At 36.3% G+C, this 19,566-nt stretch overlaps 1 protein-coding gene across 4 annotated transcripts in view; it reads right to left on the bottom strand.

Annotated features, from left to right (window-relative positions):
- The window catches only part of CNST (consortin, connexin sorting protein), a 123,017-nt gene that overhangs the window by 102,189 nt on the left and 1,262 nt on the right, over positions 1 to 19,566 (bottom strand). The window lies entirely within an intron of this gene.

Raw genomic sequence — 19,566 nt, 5'->3', positions numbered from 1 at the left:
AAAAAAGGATGAAAGAGTTCTACACCTGGAAAAGACAGACTAGCTAATTTTAGACAAACTTCCTGTTGATAACTACTGGTAAACCTGGCAGAAGGTAACAGTTTGGCAGCAGTAGAAGCTAAGCAGAGCTCTCAGCAGACTCACAGAGCCGGGGGAAAAAATGAGTTCAGGGCCTGTCAAGGAGAGGGAGGCCCCAGCTTTCACCTGCGACCTAAAAGGGCTACTCCCTAGAAGAAAAGGTGAGCTTGTAGTAGACCAGCCCTCACAGGGACTGAAGGTCAGCAAAATCATCTCTGGCCAATTTAAGGGGATCTGCCCTCAACCTAGTTGCCTGCCAGAAGCATAAGGAAATTTTATCTGGAAGAAGACTCAATATATGTCTACATTGTATTTGTAATGTCCAGTATAGAATCCAAATAATCAGGTATACAATAGATCAAAATTTGACCAAAAACCAGGGGGAAAACAGTTAACATAAACAAACTTATAGGAGATCCATATACTGGAGATAACTTAGCTGAGCTTCAGAAATATTAAAAAAAAAAAAAAAAAAGTAAAATGGAAATTCTACAACTAAAAATAACATTAAAATTACTCCAGATATGGAACTCAAGGGTAGAACTTACTAAATTTCTCAAAGATTTTAAAATAATGAAGAAATAGTTGTCTAATAACTTTTTAATTCATTCAAAAGTATAACTTTTTAACTAATTTTAAAAAAAACTTCATTTAAATGAATTGTTAAAAGGAGAAAAAATAATTTTCCCTGAAATTTTATTTTTCAAATTCATCACTGATATGTATTAGGCCTGGTGAAACACATTTTACTATCACGAATAAATCTTTACTTACAGTACGTACTTCTTGTCTCACATTGATTTATGAATATTTTCTCTCTGTGGCAGTTTTAGAATAAATACTAGACTGAATGAGAACTTATATTCACAAACTTCTAAGTTACACCTAAATTAGTTTGAGTAGAAAATTACAATCATATATTACCGTTTTTTAATAGGTCCCTGGGTGTCATAAACAGTTTGTGATCAACTGCTAACCTAAAGGTTGGCGGTTCAAACTCACCCAGCAGCACCTCGGAAATGAGGTGTGGTGATCTGCTTCCATAAAGATTACAGCCAAGAAAACTCTACATAACACAGTTCTACTCTGTCACAGACAGGGTCATCATGAATTGGAATCAACACGATGGGGACAGGTTTGGGGTTTTTTGTGTGTGTTTTTGTTTATAGTGTCTTTTACACAAACATATCGACATATATACTCTTTGGTCCTGAGTAACTGATCAGTTGCTAAAAGGTTCAGTGTTCACGTCTTATTTCTTTATTGATCTCAAATCTCTCAGATGTTAAATAAGTGCTACCTTGAGTTTCATTGTTTGTTTTGCTACTACTAAGAAAATAAACAGAACTAACACTGGATTCAATGATAGTAATGAAGATTGTACAATTATATTCAAAATATCTGAAAATTTTTCACATTTAACTACTAACATGAGTAAATGCTGGGCTGTACTTTTGCAGGGAACGCCAACAAGACACAAAGAAGTTGGCTAATGGCTTTAATAAAATCACATCTCCAAAACCTGAGAATTATTAAACTCATCAGTAAGGACCCTTTGAAGGATTTTTAAGCAGAGGAGTGACACAATCAGGTTTATATATTAGAAAAATCACTCTTGTTGATCTTTAATAATAAGAGGTTTCTTTTCCTTTTTCTAGAATGGGAGAGACCCGACATGCTGACAGGAAAGGAAAGGGCTAGTTGAGAGGGAGAAGTTAAGGATAACGAGGGGGGGGGGGCTAAACAAATGATGGTGGGATGGGATCCAGGGAATAGGCAGAGGGACTACCCTTAAACAGAAGAGACATGTTTTTCACTGTGACAGAAAGGATGGGGAATGGGGTAGATGCAAGTTAAGTTGGAGGCATTCCCATTTCATCACGTATCTTTCTCAGGGAAGTAGGGGTAAGATATCTGCTGAAAGTATGGGCGAGGGTATGTTGGGAGCAGGGGAAATAGGAACAAGAATTGACTTGGTAAATATGCAAGACTGCAGGGTCATTGCTGAGGGCCCACTGAAATCAGTTCCATTACAAATTCACAGTCTTTATCCTGCTTGGTTATATACATTGTCTTCAAATCAATCGCATGATACAGATAAACTACAAAATAGCAGCTGAAAGGAGAATCTCTTACCCTAAGCACCTATGTGATTACAAAGTTATCAACAGATATGCTGGAATGTTCTCACTGTCATAGAAATAGACTTCTTCAGTCTATCTCAACAGTAATTTTCATCTGGACTCCTGTTCTTTATCCTGTCAGCTCTGCCATTCTTCTTCCTACTTTTTTACGTGGACAACTGAATGAAGTTTCTAAAATTCATATTTGGAATTTAAAGAATGAATTTTTAAAATCCTGACTTATGTTGTAGTTGTACTCAAATATATGCCATAAGTAAAAAAAAAAAAAAGAAAAAATGATGGCACCACCTTTTAACCTGTCACTAAGATCTCAAAAACGCTATCCACTAATCTTATGTGGTTCTGCATGGTTTAGAAACACAGTAATGCTAAAATGCCATTTTTTTATTGAAGTCAGTATCAAATTTCACTTTAAGTTATTTCTTGTAAGCAATTTAGGATTTTTCTAACATAAGACTAAATTCTTGTACCTATGGAAGAAAGTCAACATCTTGATTTAGAGACTCAGAAAACTTGAGTTCCGATATTATCTGATCTCTTGGAATCTAAGTTGCCTTTTAATATCTGATGATTCTAGTTATTTACTAGTTCCTTAGTTCTCTGTCATTTGTCATTTATTGTCTCAAGTCTAAAACAAATATCACTTTCTAGTTCATTACATACGTGAGCTACGAATGACTCACTTGTTATCTGTGTAAAAAGTGAGAGTACAGCAAACATTTTTTCTTCCACATTTATTGTCTACTTTTATCTTGAAAAACACTGATACAATGTTTTTCTCTGACTGGGAACCTGATGCTCTGGCTCCACATCCAGAACAATGGTTTTGAATTGCTTACGCAACACAGGTGCTGATTCTTTGACTTTTACTCAGTGCTCTTTGTAATCAAGAGCATACGTTTGGTTGGCATTAAAGGTGCAGTACCGAGCCCTGGTGGCACAGTGGTTAAAGAGCTTGGCTGTTAATCAAAAGGTCAGCAGTTAGAATCCACCAGCTTCTCCCCGGAAACCCTACGGGGCAGTTCTATTCTGTCCTATAGGGTCACTATGAGTCGCAATCCACTCGACAGCAACAGGTTTGGTTCTTTTTTTTTTTTCAGGTGTGGCATGAGGAAGCAAAACAAAGCAAATATATCTCCAAACGGAGACTGAACTTTGACCTTAGAAGTTTTTAGTGCTTCAACTGAGCTAGCTGGATGTCAGCATAATCAACTGTGACAGTCTACTACGAACGCGGTGGGGGAAGAAAGACAGATGAGGCACAACCTACCCTTAAAGTTTATACTCCAATATGGAATGAATTATAAGACATGTCTACCCACCTTTGCCCTAACCTTCCTCCTCCCCAGTCTTTGTTACAAAGAATGTGGTAAATGCAGGGTTTCAAACTGCATTCATTCCACTTTGAACCCCCTGCGGATAATTTGCATTTCTAACAAGTTCTGCTGCTAGTTAGGGACCAATTCTGAGACTCAAGTAGAGCAGTGACTCTCAAAATTCATTACACATAAGAATCACCTGGGGATCTTGTTAAACTGTAGATTCTGATTCAGTATATCCAGGGTAGAAACGCAACCAGTACGAAGCCCTAGGTAAACGACAGGCAAGCTCTTGGAAAGCTTAGAGGAAGGAAAATTATTTTTACTTGTGGGAAGAGTATAATGTGTGAATATTTAAGAATATTCGATTTTGATACTGAAAATAAGAGAAGTAATGAAGAAGATGAAACTAAGTATAGAAGCAAGTAGCTTGTAAGATGTTAGATACAGAAAAAAGTAGAGCATATGTGAGCTAAACAGATAGGAACAAATGAAAAAATCATGGACCACCAAATATTTATGACACCATACAGGAGACACCAAATATTTATGAAGAATGTATGTTATTTCCCAACTAGAAATCAAGCACTGAAGCAAGAGAATGTGTCTGCTTTGTCTTTTTTGTTCTTCTTCTTTTTTTTAAAGGAAACCTTTACCACATAACATAGGCCTAGGCATATAATAGGTACTTCCTAAATGTTTACTCAAATGAACTGAAATACTAAAGCGTCTCTTTCACTATCTTCTAACTGAGGGGCAGATTTAGGGGGAAAGAAAAGGTTATTATCACTTAAGATGACTTTTAAAATTTATTTAACAACAAAAAACCCATACACAGTCTGGTAGGAAACAGAAATAAAGGGGAAAGTTCAGAGCAGAGAGTATTTTTGTCAGTAAAAAATTAAACATGATACGGACAAGTCAGCAAATTCCCAAAAAGGTACATCAATTAGTAAAAAGGCATATATATTAATTGGGCTCTACTTTCTGACCTAACAATGTGGGAGAATTTTGAGTCTGTAATTACAAATCCTTGCTGCTTGTGCAATGCACATTAAAGGATAAGGTTTAAATATTCAAAGAAAGCATAGAAGAACATTCTAATGTTCTATTCCAAAATGGCAATGAGTCAAATGGAATCAGACCAAGGTCAAATTTATTTTAACCCAGCCTTTCCATTTTTGTTTCTGCAACCACAATTTTACTTCTTGAAAGGTTCTCCTTCTCACAAACACTCTTAGATTTCTCCACTGTAGACAAATATTAAAAAATAATTCCACGACCATTTATAAGACAAAATGAACAAATTTCATCTATGAAGACTAATGGAATAAAACTGGTTCCAGTAAGAATTATGGTCACGTTTACTGGAATTATGAAAATATACTGTTTTGCTAATAGAACTCTCCTAAAATTTTAAAAGTAAAGACTTAAATAATAGTGGCATTACCTCAGATGCCCAAGTGAAAGTCGAGACGTACTTATAAGAATTTGAATAACGCGTATGAAATAGTGGATGGAATAAAGGACATCATTCAGATTTTACTGAGTTTCAGAGGTAACCTTAGCCCAAAGTTCACATCAAAAACAGTAAGAAGTATATAGACACCCAGAAAATGGTTAGAGGGTCTAGAAAGAGAAATGGAATAGGAGGTAAAAGAGAAAGAAAAGGCTACAGAGTGGGGAAGGGAAAGGAAAAACAACAAAGCCATAATAGTACAACAGGACTTGGTTGTACCTGTTTAAACTTTCATTTCATGAGAATGATCAATTTTGAAAACATTTTAACCACAAAAAACTTTTTTCACCTGAATGGTTGCCTTAGTAAATGTTCCTTTCCTAGCTTAAATGAAATGTTTACCTTAGCAATCATCAAAAAAGCTGTAATTGGCAATGTCCCATCAAAAACAAAAAAGAGAGGGCAGGATGGTTTCTAAAAAGGTAAAAACTTAATTCAATATTTAAAAAATTTTTTAATTAGAAACATGTTAGAACAAGACTTTTGAATGTTTCCACTCTGGTGCTTGCCTATATTTTGAAGCCAAGTTTCCATGGATCCCTAAAAGCGAAGTTAATGTCCTTTATTAAGCATTTACTGAGTGCCTACAATGTATATACCACCATGCTCAGGACAGTGTATGTGTGTGGGGTTGGGAGGGGAAGGGGAATAGGATAAAAAGAATTAAGAGGTATAATTAGTGCCTAAGAGTACTCTATTTGAAGAAACAAAGCACATGTAAAGAAACAAATAACAGTAAAACGCAAGCTATTAGTAAGGATTGAGAGTAAGGGAAAAGAAGAAAGGATAAGACATAAAAGGAAAAAAAAACCATTAGGACTGCAAATATTGAAATCTGCATTCTAACACAAGCTCTGTTAATAACTTGTTTGAAGGGCTTGTGCAAGATACTTATCTCCTCTGAGCCTCAATTTCTTCAGCAATAAAATCAGGGGAATAGATCGATATCTTTAAAGGCCCTTTCAATTCGAATTATGATGCCATTATTGCTGTAGAATGGCTCTACTAAAAGAAATAATTATGACAGCCCCTAAGCGTTGGCATATTATTTTTACTTATAATCTTACTTGTAGATGTAAAAACAAAATTTTTGTGTTATTACCCTAATGCAACTATTAAACCAAATTAATAAAATCAATAAATACCACAACACTAATAAAAATTAAAATAATATTAATTCAATATGATGCATGATGCACCTCTGTACAAATTAAATTTGTTTACAAATGGAATATGGCATAAATTGTGACTGCATAGGTTCTTCTGTGTTCACATCCCTGCTTACGATGGGCACACGAGGACTCAATTCTCCCACCACTATCCTCTGCTGCCTACTGAGAAATCTTCATTTTTATAACATATTGTGATGTTGCTCCAAAGGCATAGTCTACTAATTTTACCACTATGATTATAAACAGAAATGCAAACCTGGGCACTGAAATTCCATATCAGAATATTCTTTTAAGGTGTCAGTCTTCATGATCTTGAATAAGCTGCTGTTATTTTCTTTTAGTTTATCATTAAAATGAAAACACGGAATTTAAAAAATTCTAATAAATGACTTTTTTCTTTTTTTCACTTTTCTGTATTTTAAAAAATATCTGTTGCCCTGGAGTTGACTCCAATTCACAGCAACCCTATAAGACAGAGTAGAACTTCCCCATAGGGTTTCTAAGGCTGTAAATCTTTATGGAAGCAGACTGCCATCTTTCTCTCGCAAAGTGGCTGGTGGGTTCAAACTACCTTTCGGTTAGCAGCTGAGCACTTTAACCGCTGCGCCACGAGGGCTCCTTTCTGTATTTTACACACTCTCTATTATAAACGTGCTTTTTTTTCCTGCTGAGTTTTTTAGTACCAGCTTTATTGAGATATCAGGAGCCCTGGTAGTGCAGTGGTCAAGCACTCAGCTGCTAACCAAAAGGTCAGTGGTTCAAACCCACCAGCTGCTCCATGGGAGAAAGATATGGCAGTCTGTTTCCGTAAAGATTACAGCCTTGGAAACCCTATGGGGCAGCTCTACTCTGTCTTATAGGTTGCTATGAATTGGAATCGACTTGACAGAAATGGGTTTGGGTTCGGGTTCACTGAGAATATAATTCTCATACAAGTCATCCACTTAAAGCGTACACTTCAACGGGTTTTAGTCTATTCGCAGTTGTGCAAATATCACCAAAACCAATTCTACAACTTTTCATCACCCCCAAAACAACCCCCTCCTACCCATTAGCGATCACTCCCCATTCTGCCTAACCTTTCTTCAGCCCCAGGCAACCACTAAACTATTATCTGTCTCTATGGATTTGCCTATTCTGGACAATTCATATAAATGGAATCATGCAAGATGTGGTCTTTTGTGACTGGCTTCTTTCACTTAGCATGTTTTCAAGGTTCATCCATGTTGTAGCATATAGCAGTACTTCATTTTGATTCCCGAATAATATTCCACTGTATGGGTATACCACATTTTTCTAAATTTTATTTATTTTGTTATTGTTGAGAATATACAGCAAAACACACACCAATTCAACAGTTTCTATACGGACAATTCAGTGACACTGATTACATTCTTCGAGTTGTGCAACCATTCTTACCCTCCTTTTTTGAGTTGTTCCTCTCTCGTAACATAAACTCATTGCCCTCTAAGGTTCCCATTTAATCTTTCAGGTTGCTGTTGTCAATTTCATCCCATATAGGTAGTTCTTAAGAGTATAATGCTCAAGGTAGACCTTTTTTACTAGTTAAGCTAAACTATTGTTTATGTTTTGTGATGACTTCAAGGGATATTTCTGGTTTAAGGTTTAAAGATTATCTCAGTGCAATAGTTTCAGGGGTTCATTCAGCCCCATGGCTAAGTCTACAGTCCATAAGCATTTACCACATTTATTTATCCATTCATCAGCAGATGAACATTTGGGTTGTTTTCACTTTTTGGCTATTATGAATAATGCTGTTATAAATATTCATGTGTAAGTTATTGTTTGAACATCTGTTTTACAATTCTTTTGGGTATATACCCAGGAGTGGAATTGCTGGGTCACATGGTAATGCTATTTTTAACATTTTAAGGAACCACCTAACTGTTTTCCACAGCAGCTGCACCATTTTACATTCCTGCCAGCAATGCATGAGGATTACAATTTCTCTACATCCTCATCAACACTTGTTATTTTCTGTTTCTGTTTTTAATACCCATTCTAGTGTGTGTGAAGTGGTATCTCACTGTGGTTTTCATTTGCATTTTCCTGAAGGCTAACGATGTGGAACATCTTTTCTTGTGTTTATTTGCCATTTATCTTCTTTGAAGAAATGTCTATTCAGATCCTTTGGGCATTTTTAAATTGGATTGTCTTTTTATTATTGAGTTGTAAGAGTAACATACTTTACTTTTATACTCAGAAAATCTTTTTTAAAAGCACTGAACATACAATAATATATATTTTTAACTCACTAAGATTGCTATGGAGTTAATACAGTGAAAGCTGTGTTAGTGGAGAACCCTCCCCCATTCCTGATGTGCTCCTTTACTCATTCACCTCTGGGGAGGCAGAGTGATTTCTCCGATTGGTAAACTTGGTGATACCGAGCTTTGACTGGCTCAGCCACCTTCTTTCTCCCGTGAGAACACACTCTGCTCTGCTATGCCGTTTTACCTGGGGAGGCCGCCTGTGTAGGAAAAGGCATAAAAGAAATGAGATTGAATCATAAGAAGAAGGAAGATTAGACAGATGGAGAAGAAGGACAGGTGGGGTGAAACAGGAACTTCAATACAGGTACTGTTATGGATTGAACTGTATCTCCCCAAAATGTGTGTGGAAGTCCTAACCCCTGTACTTGTGAATGGGATCTTGTCTGGAAAGGGTTTTTCTTTTGTCGTGTTAATGAGGTCATACCAGAGTAGGGTAGGTTCTAAACCTAATGCTTTCTGAGTGGTGTCTTATAAAGCAGAGAGAGACACACAGGCGGAGACGCCCGCTGAAGACTGAGACAGATGTATCTACAACTCCAGGAATGCCAAGGATTGCGGGCCGTTACTACAAGGTGAAAGAGAAAAAGAAGGATCTTCCTCTAGAGCCTATGCCCTGAATTCAGACTTTCAGCCTCCAGAACTGATAGACAATAAATCTGTGTTCCTTAAAGCCATCCACTTAGTGGTATTCTGTTATGACATCACCTCATGTAATAAATATGGTTTTTTTCTTTTAGAAAGTTTGTTTATCCACCATTTTTATGGCATTCATTGCTTTAGAACCCTAACTATTTTAGAACATAACTAGCAGTTGACACTGAGTCGACTCCAACTCATGGTAACGCCATGTGTGTCAGAGTAGCACTGTGTTCCATAAGGTTTTCAATGGCTGAGTTTTCGGAAGTAGATTGCAAGGCCTTTCTTCTAAGGAGCCTCTGGATGAACTCCAACTGCCAACCTTCCAGAACTTTCCCCTATATGTTTACTGAACTCTGAGTAAAAAGGTAGCATTTAAAATTCTGGTAAAATAAATGAAACGAAATTCTACACAATATTTACTGAATAATTATAAATTAAACTAACCAAAAAGGTTTTCATATATATTTCCTCCACAGTATAATAAAAATTAAAACAAGTCCACATAAAGCCATCTAAGACATTAAGAAGTATACGAATTTAAAACAGAAGAAAAAAATATTTTGGGGGACTTGTATTTTTCACCAAATGTTTTTGTGAAAGGGCTTACACTATTTTTTCACAAATAATGCACCCACATAAATAATGCACCCACAAATATAACACATGAAAATGATGAAACTAGTAAAATGGTCTAGCATAATGCACATGTTATTTGCACAAAAATATGGTATACAATGTCCTCTGTGTGGGCACTTCTACTGCATTGCCCACAGCGCTTAGTATAATGCTGATTAGGTATGAGGCTCGAACACTAGACAGTAAGCTGATAGGAACTAATGCTAGGTTCAGAGTCATTCACAAACCACCATATTTCAAATTATTCACCAAAAATGGCAGTTTTCCTTATGTACGTATATTTTAATGCCTAGGTTCTTAAAGATTATCAGTAAATTAACTTAAGAACTCAAGGAGAATAAAGAGTATGATATTGCATATAACATCAAACATAATTTTTTTTTGGATATAAAAGAATCTTTATTTAATATTTGTACCCAAAAATAGTCACAGAGATTATTGAGCCTGAATCTCCATTTTACAGACTATTTAAATAAGGATAATTAAGATAATATAGCTATCTAATGATTGCATTTTGACATGAACTTTAGATTCCTAACTCTCAATTCTGTTCTTCTATGTCACATAAATCCTCAGGATATTACCCTTCCTAAACTCTTACCTAATTTAACGTATTCACATTTAAAAGAAATACTTGTGTTTTACTTCAAACATAATTTTGGTACTACTTTTAAATTATAAAACCTCAGCCAAGAGACTCTCTAGCTTACTTTCTACTCTTCTTTTGAACAAGGAGCAAAAACTCATTACTTCTATCAATTCAGAAGTTAATGAAATTCCAAAAAAGGTTTGGGCTGATTTTACATTTAATTAAAGCCCTCATTGTCTCACATATCTCTTTCAATCTCTCCTGCATACTAGAGGCAGATTAATCTTCAGAAAACACTGCCTTTGTGTTTTACATAACAAAAACACGAACTCAATATACTTGTTGAATGAATAATCCTTCATGGCTCAAAAACCTCCAACGGCACCCTACTGTCTGCAAATCTAGCTAGTGTCACCCAGTTTTTCTTGAGCATCAATGTGTTCAACTCAGTTGAGTTTCAATATCTCCAACATCCCACTAACTCCTATTCTGATTACTCTTAGACCCTTACTGCCATTACTCAAGCTTTTTAACCACTGAAGACTCCAGACTCCTGACCCTTTTTTACTACATCAGTCAACCTCCTTCTGTTTTACTTCCTTTCTTATCTAGCACTGAACCCATGTATCATCTCTAGCTATTTCCTTAGTGCTCTTATACTTCTTCTACACTCACCTTACAAACTCTCAACCTGGTCAACCTAACCTCTTTCTCTGCTCTTACATCCTAGCTGCTATCTGTTACTAAATGAAAATCACAACTGTACAGACTGATAACTATAAAAGCAGTTTCTATCCAACCTCAGCTGGAGTGTCAAAGCTGCCCAGACATCCTTCCTCATAACCAGGGCCTCATCCCTCCAAAGCTATTCAAAACCTTCACCAGTGTCCAGTCACCTTCTTATCCCTAGCTCAGCAGACAGCCTCACCAGTACCACATGTAAACAGAGGTTATCAGATGTTACTTGGTAACCAGTATTTTCCCCTCTTATCTCAGTTGAAGAATGTCTGCCTTCTGTTCAAAGTAAATCTTTCTAGCATATCTAGTTTCTTATCATCTTTTATTTCTTCAGGGAGTGTGACTGTATCATCAACCTGTCTATGGACTCATTTCTCTCACTGGACAGGGCACAGTTATAAAAGGCAGGTCTTCTTTACCCCAGCCCCAAGTCTCTGAACAGCTCTTTGGGCTTCCAGGAAAAACTCAACTACCACAAGAATTTATCACCTTCCTATAAAATGCACAGAGGGAAGGCAAAGTGTAAAAATCAAATAAAGTATCCTTTAAGGTACTAGAGAATAACTTCTAAAGATATAAAAGTTATAAAGTAATATGTTTGTAGGAGATTTGTTTTTTAAAAGAATCAAGTGTATAATAAACCATAGTCTGCTACGATCTTTCAGAAGAATAGGAAGAAAAAAAGCAAAAACAAAGGGTTAAGGAAGGCAGAAAAAGCTATTGGGGCCCTCTGGAAAACTATTCACATACTCAGAAGAGCTAGAAGAAAATAGAAACCCTCCATCAAAGGTTATACAAAGTATATAATTTTATACAAAGCATTATACAAGCACATAAAAGCTTTGGTTTAATACAGGGATTATTTCCTCAAGACTAGATAAGCTTTCTGGAGTAAAGGAAGCCCATAGTTGTTTATTCTGATAACATAAAATTGACCATTTTAACCATTTCAAGGTGGCACTCCCAACACCCCTCTCCCCAGGTCCTAGCAACCACTAATCTGCTTTCTGTCTTTATAGATTTGCCTATTCTGGGCATTTCATATAAATGGAATCAACTAACATGTGACTTTTTGTGCCTGGCTTCTTTTACTTAGTATCCTGTTTTCAAGGTTCATCCATGTTGTAGCATGTATCAGTATTTTACTCCTTCTTATGGCTGAATAATATTCCATTGCTTAGATATACCAAAGCCCAGAGTTTTTGCTCGTAAGTTTTTTGCACATATAGGTATACTCTCTGAGGCTTTCAGAGAAGGCAAGCTTTATACATAAAGGTCCCGAGATTTTCCCCAGGTGTCAGAGAAAGGGAGAATAGAAAGCCTGTAGGCATCATAGTTGTCTTAGTTATCTAGTGCTGCTATAAAAGAAATACCATAAGTGGGTGGCTTTAACAAACAAATTTATTTTCTCACAGTTTAGAAGGCTAGAAGTCCGAATTCATGCTGCCAGCTCTAGGGGAAGGCTTTCTCTCTGTTGGCTCTGGAGGAAAGTCCTTGTCTCTTTTCAGCTTCTGTTCCTCACCTCCTTTGAGAACTTTTTGGCATCCATCTATCTTTCCCCATCTCTGCTGTTTTATATCTCAAGAGAATGACTTAAAACACACCCTACACTAATTCTGCCTCATTAATATAAGAAAAATCCATTCCCAAATAGGATTATAACCACAGGAACAGGGGTTAGGATTTACGACACATATTTTGGGGGGATACAAATCAATCTATAACAATAATTTAAATCTACATAACTATAATCAATCAAGAGGCCACTTAATATAATAAAAACTACTGGATTACATAATTTTTTACTTTAGGTTAATTTGAAATAGATCTTTTTTGGCTAATAATAATGTGAGGGTTGATGGAAATAAAACCCATTAAATCAATTTTAAAACTAGAGTTCAAAAATAACTAAGACAAACCATTTTTTTCTCTCCTTAGTCACAAAACATTTATTATATGATTAAAATAGGACTTTGTTTCTAATTTTGCCTCTCCACAGTACTTATCCAAAGCTAAACGTATGACTCTAATTGGCATGGCAAAGAACTTGAACACAAATTTTTTTGAAAACAGGTGAAGCTATATAATAAACCACATAGGAGGCACAGTTACAGATACTTCTTAGACATAACCAAACACCTCACAAGTTTGGTTTTCTGGGTTTGAAGGCTTAGGACCATAGTGTCGTGGGACAACTCAGTCAATTGGTATAATATAGTTCATAAAGTTTATGTTCTACATCCTACTTTGGTAAGAAATGTCCAGGGTCTTAAAAGCTTGTAACCAGCCATCCAAGATACAACTATTGGCCTCTACTCATCTGGAACAAAAAAGAAAAGTTAAACCAAAGACTCAGAGAACGAACCAGTCCACAGGACTAATAGTCTACATGAACCACAGCCTCATTTACCCTGAGATCAGAAGAACTAGATGGTGCCCAGCTACCACTACCAACTGTTCTGAGCAGTGCCATAATAGATGGATCCTAATAGAACAGGAGAAAAATGTGGAACAGAACTCAAATTCTTTAAAAGTCCAGACTTACTGGACTGGTGGAGACTAGAGGATTCCCCGAGACTACTGCCCTGAGATATTATTCAAACCTTGAACTTAAGCTAGTCCCTGAGGTTACCTTTCAACTAAATAACAGAGTGGCTCATAAAATAAAGAATATAACCCATGAGTACTGTGCTCCTTTAAAAAATCATCTATATGAAACCAAATGGTCAACAATTACCCTAAACCAAAGATGAAAAGAAGGTAAGGGGGCAGAGAAACTAGATTACTGGAAACTGAACAACCAGAACGGAATTAATGAGAATGCTGACACATTGTGAAAAATGTCAACAATGTCACTGAATAATTTGTGTTGAAATTGTTAAATGGGAACCTAACCTGTTCTGTAAACTCTCAACGAAAACACAATAAAATATTATTTACAACAAAAAACAAAAAAAAACACAGATAAAACAAAAGGAGCTTAGGAATTACCTTGTAATTTATTGAAGGAAATAAAGCCTGATGACTAAACTTAGATTATCATAAATAGTTATAAGTAAATTATTTTGGGTAAACTAAACTTCATAACTTTCTAATCAGCGTAGTTTCTACAAACTTCTAATCCTCTTTACATCTGAGTTGAATCCACGGGAGAAAATCATGTTGGTCACTTGGCATGAATCCTTAGAAGATTCAATGTAAATAAACTTTTTTCATACTCCACAAGTGAAAAAAGAAAAACATCTAAAAGAATCTATGTTCTTTCATAAGGTAAAAATAAATTATTAGGTTTCAATAAATAAAATACATTTTCACAAAAGTCCTCAATGAAAAATCTTAAACAATGTTTTCCAGTCCATCTGAAAATTCCTTTTGAGATTTAGTTGTACCATGATAACAATATCTGCAGAAAAGAGAAGCAGCAAACAAGAAGGATAATGCATGCATGAAATCAAAATATCCACAAACAGCATTCCATATCTTATAGTTTATGTATTTTAAGGAAATTATTTATTTCAAAATCTGTAATATAAAGTGTATTAAAAGGTTACTTTACCCTTGTTCAAATTAGAAAGCCATGTCCACTTAATTCACTGGTTTTCAAAATGCAGTTAACGTAAGGGGGAAAAAATGTAATTATTTGGTCAGGTTTAGTTTTTCAGGAAAAACAGGCTAAATATTCTCATAAGAGAATTTGATAAATATAAAAATTATAAAATATTATAATTCCTAAAATCTTCTAGAAATTGTCAATTAAAAGGTCAAACGCCCAAAATATCAATAAACAAAGGTGGCTAAAAGTATAACTTACTGCTTTAGAATTCTTCCTAGAGCGTCTGAGGGAAAAATAATCCTGATTTGTCAGTATTTTGACAGGCACACAGTATCTTTCCTTCCCACATGGCTAATGATGATGAAAGCAGGAAGTTCTAAAAGATGGCAGGGTGGAATGGTATGATGGCAAATAGTCCATCTCCAAAAAAGCTAACGATCTGAAACTCAAAACTTAGACTAAAACAATTTAAGAAATCTCAAGCTTTCATATGACTTCAGTTTTTTAAATGGTGTTTCTTTAAAGAATATTACAAATGAACTATTTCAAGTCCTTGAAAACCAAAAATATTCCCAAGTTAGAAGGAAATATAATTTCCCCCATGGAAATGAGTCCTAAGTAAAGAAAATCTGTATTCATGCAAATCTTCAAGGCCCTAAACTGAAGAGAATGGTCCAAAACAGAATCAAAATACATATTTATCAAATGTATAATTTCTCAATAAACATATGATCCTTGAACAGACCATTAGAGTTTACAAGGCCTTAAAAAAAAAACTGAAAATTAACAGACCACCAATTACTCTTGTTCAAATAACTTAAAATTTGCTAACACTAATTTGTAGAAACCAGTTTCTTTTTTTTTTTAAATTGTGCCGTAGGTGAAGGTTTACAAATTAGTTTTCCGTTCAATGATTTATACACAAATTGTTCCATGACATTGGTTTCAATCCCTACAATGTGTCAGCACTCTCCTCATTACCACTGAGTTCCCCATTTCCATTCATTTGGTTTTCCTGCCTGTGATGGTTAAGGTTGTATGTCAACTTGGCTGAGCCATGATTCTTAGTGGTTTGATAGTTGTATGATGGTGTGATCACTTCCATGATGATATTTGATATTATGTGATCACCTCCATGATGGGATCTGCTGTAAGTAGCCAGTCAGTTGAAAGGGAGTTTCCTTGGGCGTGCGGCCTACGTTGAATATACGTGGATATTCTGGCAAGGCTTGTGGGCTTTTGCTCATTCTGGATCCTGCAGCTTGTTCCTGTTCACCTGACCTCCTGTTCTTGGGACTTGAGTTAGCAGCTTACCTGCAGTCCTGCCTGCTGATCTTTGGGATTTGTCAATATTCACAGCCTGTGAGCTAGAACCCTGCTCTCCGACCTGCCGACCTTGGGTTCACCAGCTCCTGTCTCTAGGTGTATCAGGAGAGCCTCTATCCTGACCCCACGGACTTGGGACATTCCAGCCTCTACAACTGTGTGGGCCATTTCCTTGATATAAATTTCTTTCTATATATTTATACGCTTTACTGGGTTTGCTTCTCTAGAGAACCCAGCCTAAGACAATGCCCCTTCCTGCCTTCTCATCTTTGTTTTTGGGCATATGTTGTCCTTTTGGCCTCATACAGATGATTGTTCTAAGAAAAATTTTTCTCACATGTGCTATCGTTTATTTATAGCCCTGTCTATTACTTCGCTGAAAGGTGATCTCTGGGAATGGCTTCAGTGAAACCAGTTTATTTTCTTTCTTATCCAACCAAAATGGTGCCAAATGGAGAGCAATCTACATTTAAATACAAATGAAAATACTATATTTTCCTATACAAAATGCATACATCACTCAGGAAACAAGCAGCATCCATTAACTACCCTCTCATTCTGTCTTTGATCTTCTAATACTCCACACACTGTTTATGCTGTACCATAATTATAGTGACCAGATTTTACAGAGTGAGTTTGTTTACTAACCGAGTAATTTAAAATTTCTTTATACCATAAAGGTTGGGGAGGGGACATGTTTTTTGTATTAAATTTCACTGGATATTTTTTACGGAGCCCTAGTGGCACAGTAAGAGCTAGGGCTGCTAACCAAAAGATCAGCAGTTCAAATCCACCAACCACCCCTTAGAAACCCTATGCGGCAGTTCTACTTTGTCCTGTAGGGTTGCTATGAGTTGGAATCAACTTGACAGCAACGGGGTTTTTTTTTTTTTTTTGGTAGATATAACACACTGGAGCCAAAATAGTATTTAAAAACCAGTGTCGTCAAGTCAACCTTAACTCATGGTGACCCCATGTGTGCCAGAGCAGAAGTGTGCCCCATAGGGTTTTCAATGGCTGATTTTTCAGAAGTAGATTGCCCAGTCTTTCTTCTGAGGCACCTCTGGATGGACTCAAACCTCTAACCTCTTGGTTAGCAGCTGAGCATGTTAACTGTTTGTACCACCCAGGGACAAAGTAGTATTTAGGGAAACTTATTAAATCACAAGGGTCAAGATAAAGAACAATGGTGAGTCTGATCCACACTAAGGTCAGTTGGCTTAAGGGTTATCTTCCCAATACATGCGAAAAGTTATATCAGCTCTGAATAAGAGATGGTTCCATACAAATCACCACCTCTGTTGCAAAAACCTAAAACATATACCTAAACATAATGCCAGACTTTTTATACAAAAACTGTCATATTTCCTTTTGCTGTTGTTGTTGTGTGCCGTCGAGTCGAATCCCCTAAACCACATACCCGTTGGCATCAAGTGGATTCTGACTCACAGTGATCCTACAGGACAGAGTAGAACTGCCCCATAGGTTTTCTAAGGAGCAGCTGGTGGATTTGAACTGCCAACCTTTTGGTTAGCAGCCAAGCTCTTAACCACTGCACTACCAGGGCTTCCAAATCACCATAAACCAAACCAAACCAAATCCATTGCCATCGAGTCAATTCCAACTCATAGTGACCCTATAGGACACAGCAGAACTGCCTCACAGGGTTTCCAAGGAGCTTCCAAGGAGCCGCCGGTGGATTCAAACTGCCGACCTTTTGGTTAGCAGCCATACCTCTTAACCACTGCACCAGCAGGGCTCCAAACCACCAAAATCAAGTATCATTCTTCTGATACTACTGAGGCTCCCAGTGTTTTAGAGCCATAAAATATGCCCTCTTACTTTCCAAGTTTTGCTTAAAACATTTGGTCTTTCCCTTTATAAAAAACATTATGCTATAGAGAAGCACATTACAAAACTCTTAGCTATACCAGAAACCAATTAAGAACATAACTATATAACAGCAGGTACTCTACCTGTTGGCAATAAAGTCCAGTCTTCTTGCCATTAGATTTAATTGACAAAGACTCACACAATGACTTGACGCACTATTGACACGCAGATGTAAATAACTGAAACAATGACACCCCAGGAAATGACTGAGCACTGGACTCATCTTATGACCCGTCACTAAACAAGCACTGGGCACCTGTTTATCCTCCTCAGCGTGAACACAGTCACGCAAAGAGGAAGAGACTTCTTGGAACTCTCTTCCTGCAGAGGAACTTTTCAGTTTCAATACTGCAGCACTTCAGGAAAACGATTTTTGAATTTACCCCACATATCAGACTTGCAGGGTAGGAAACCATCACGTTACAATCCCATAGATAGATGCTGACCAATGAGATACCCTTAGCTACTCATTAGCTACATGTGGCTATTGCACACTTGAAATACAGCTAGTTTGGATTGAGATGTGTTGTAAGTGTAAAATACACACCAGGTTTCAAAGACTTAGTATGAAAAAAAGAATGTAAAATATCTCATTTTTTATACTGATGACATGTTGACATGATATGTATTAGATTAAATAAAATACATAATCAACATTAATTTCACCTGTTTCTTTTTACTTTGTTAATGTGGCTTACATTATATTTCTATTGGATGGTGTTGCTACAGACCTACAGCCCAATTCTGATCAGCAAGCAAGAACTATCACTGGGTATTTCCCAATTACAGCTGTCATTTGAGAGCCAAAGGGGAAAAGCAGTATTTTCCCTTCAATACCAATTTAGTTGAAATAACTTAAGAAGAAGATTGTAAAAATATCAGCAGAATCATTCTGTCCTGGCACGAATTTAAAGAAAGATTATTTTACTTCAAAAGGGCAAAAATAGCATCGGATGCAAAACCACACCTTTTAAGAAAATGAAGTGGGAAATACATAAACCAAGTTTTTCTAATTCTGATTGTAAGGTTCACCTTAATGGGAAATGGACATTTCATTTCCAGCACCTGGGGCCTCAGAAAAAGAAAGTGTAAGGTTTTGTCTCTTTATTATTCAACCAACTTCAACCACAAACAAATGAGCCATTAACACCATAAAAAGGAAAACAATCATTATAAGCTAATTCTCTTTACCAAAACCAAAAGAAAATGACAATTACTACTCAGAAGCAAAATAAAAAATTATGTCAGTTTCTCTAGGGCTGACTACGCTACTTTTGGTCCACAGATGTTATGAAATAAGAAAGCATATATTAAAGTATATTTTCAAAGTGAGAAATTCAATGACAAACTTCTGTGAGTAAATCATGTTCTTCATCTACCCTAAGACAGCATTCTCTTGATTTAATTTTAAAATATTTAGGACCACAGGGCTCTTGGGGGAAATCCAGTATATTTTTTATATACTATTGAATCTATTAAAAAATTTTTAAGAGCAAAGGGAGGAACAGCTCAGTAAAGGATAGGGAAAAACGCCTTCTCGGGTGTTCAGACGATGCAAAAGTCAGTTCTAGAAAATTGTCAATGAGGAAACTGTATAGGAAAAAAGAAATTAAGACCAATGAGTCACCAGGACTTCCACAACAGTTGGCATAATACAAAAATATTC

Source organism: Trichechus manatus, unplaced genomic scaffold, assembly GCF_000243295.1.
Source record: "Trichechus manatus latirostris isolate Lorelei unplaced genomic scaffold, TriManLat1.0 scaffold00039, whole genome shotgun sequence".
NCBI classification, from domain to species: Eukaryota; Metazoa; Chordata; class Mammalia; order Sirenia; family Trichechidae; genus Trichechus; species Trichechus manatus.
The sequence above is the reverse complement of the archived record's forward strand: the minus strand, read 5'-3'. Positions and strand labels throughout refer to the sequence as shown.